Source organism: Podarcis vaucheri (assembly GCF_965113315.1).
Source record: "Podarcis vaucheri genome assembly, chromosome: 2".
In the NCBI taxonomy this organism is placed as follows: Eukaryota; Metazoa; Chordata; class Lepidosauria; order Squamata; family Lacertidae; genus Podarcis; species Podarcis vaucheri.
In genome coordinates this window covers 92466279-92468679 of record NC_138760.1, presented here as the reverse complement: position 1 = coordinate 92468679, position 2401 = coordinate 92466279, and positions in this window count along the sequence as shown.

Sequence of the window (2401 nt, the reverse complement as noted above, 5' to 3'; positions counted from 1 at the left end):
GTGATGTTATGCGCTTTTCTTGGTTTTCACAATCATGTTCTTCAGGAATCCATGGAGCCCCTTGGCAGTGTGGATGGGAAAGAATAGTAATGTCTAGTATTTCAAAACATAGGAAGCTGCCTTATACTGAGCCGAGCTGCTAGGAAACTAACTTAAATGACGCAAAATCCAGACAGAAAAGAAATCCTGATTACACTTTACTGAGAAAATTGAACAATAACAGAGAGGTTTTGTCTTTCTTACTTCAGGCCTTGTGCATAGCAGGGAGACATACAACCAAACATACAGAGGAAAAATCCCTCAGGACCACACAGCCAATCAGAGCACGTGCAACCTTGGTAAACATGTCACTCTGTATGGTTGCTAAGTAACACCTCCACCCACTCCCCTCTTGGCTAGTTGACTTTAACATTAAACAAAATTAACCATTAATTTGCACGCAGAATGATCTTTGCTGTTTCACTTCCGGCACAGGCCATTGGTCCATCTTATTTAATGTTTCTACTGACTGGTTGCAGCTCTTCTGGGTTTCAGACTGGAAACTTTCCCAGCCATACCTGGAGATGCCAGTGATTGACCTTCTGCATGCTAAGCAAATGCTACAACCCATTCCCCTTTGAGTGTGCTGGTATGACCACTGGCTATGACAATACAAGGTAGACAAGCGTAAGATGATGCATGTCGGGGCTAAGCTTCCCATGTCCAGGAAATCACCTGGGAGACAAGCCATTAAGACTACAAAGGGTCAAAGAAATTTGTTGTGAGGTGGCATATGGTTGCCCTCCCCCAACTCAGAAGATAAAATCAGAGCTTAGTTTAGAGAGGTGATGCGACTGAATGACGCAACTGAGAAGCAAAGCAGCAGGCAGCACCATATTGGATCTCTGCTGGAATCCTAGGCTGCGCCTATGGAGGAAGCAAGACGCTCTTGGGGTATTGACACTATGAACCCCTCCATCGTAGGCTCAGGTTGTAAATATGTGCAAATAAACCATATCTCATAAAGACACTGCAGTCTCAGTTGTGCCTCATTTCCAGAAGGAAACACAAGGCCTGGGTAAGCGTCCGGAACCCCTGGAATCTTGTACCACCCAGAGACTGGGGTGGCGTGCAACAATAATATCCTGAGCATATCAATGTAGCGATGTCTCGAGAAGAAGGAATCACATCTGAACTGTGAGTTTTCTCCAGGGCATTCTTGTTCAGAATACAAAGTGAATTTCCTCCTTACCCACATACCTTTCCCAGGAGGACACATTAAAAACTTACACTTGTAGGGGCACAGACCAGAACTTAAAAAAATTACTACTGCTACTCTTTGTACAAATTGGCTTCAACTGCAGCCTATTGGCAATTGCCTATTTCATCAAACATTGTTTTTAATAATAATAATAATAATAATAATAATAATAATAATAATAATAATATATTTTTCTACCCCTCCCCATCTGGCTGGGTTTCCCCAGCCACTCTGGGTGGCTTTCATTAAAAACAGACTAAACAGAACATTAAAAACAGAATAAAACTTCAAAAATTAAAAACTTCCCTAAACAGGGGTGCCTTCAGATGTCTTCTAAAAGTCAGGTTGTTGTTTATTTCCTTGACATCTGCTGGGAGGGCATTCCACAGGGCAGGTGCCACTACCGAAAAGGCCCTCTGCCTGGTTCCCTATAGCTTCACTTCTCGCAGTGAGAGAACCACTAGAAGGCTCTCGGCACTGGACCTCTGTGTCCGGGCAGAATAATGGGGGTGGAGATACTGGGCTGAGTCCATTTAGGGCTTTAAAGGTCAGCACCAACACTTTGAATTGTGCTTGGAAACGTACTGGGAGCCAATGTAGGTCTTTCAGGACTGGTGTTATGTGGTCTTGGTGCCCACTCCCAGTCACCAGTCTAGCTGCAACATTCTGGATTAGTTGCAATTTCCTATCCTTACTCTATGACCCATGCCTTGATTAGCAACACACACACACACACACACACACACACACACACACACACACACAAATACGATGGCAATCAAATGCCAACAACATCCCTGTTCTTGCTTAAATGTTGCTAATGAGCGTTTCTGATCTTTCCAGTGATGCAGCTTTTCTTTATTAAGGTCATTTCCTGGGGAACGTATCTGGGCATATTGAATCCATTGGAAGGGAAGAAAGTGGATCTTGGTCCTTTCTTTCTTCTTTTAAAAGCCACCTTTCCTGGGAATGCCTGTCCTTCCTCCCTCAAATTCCATGCCTGGTCAATAGTAGGAAGAACACTGTGGAACTGCTTCTCCTTCTCTTAACATATTGCTATATGTTTAATCCAGGCAAACAGGTTACTTGAGAACAAAGTGAACTAGAAAAGGGGCAAGGTTAATGATTACTCTGACCCTTTGCTGTGTTATGTAAGCTGAA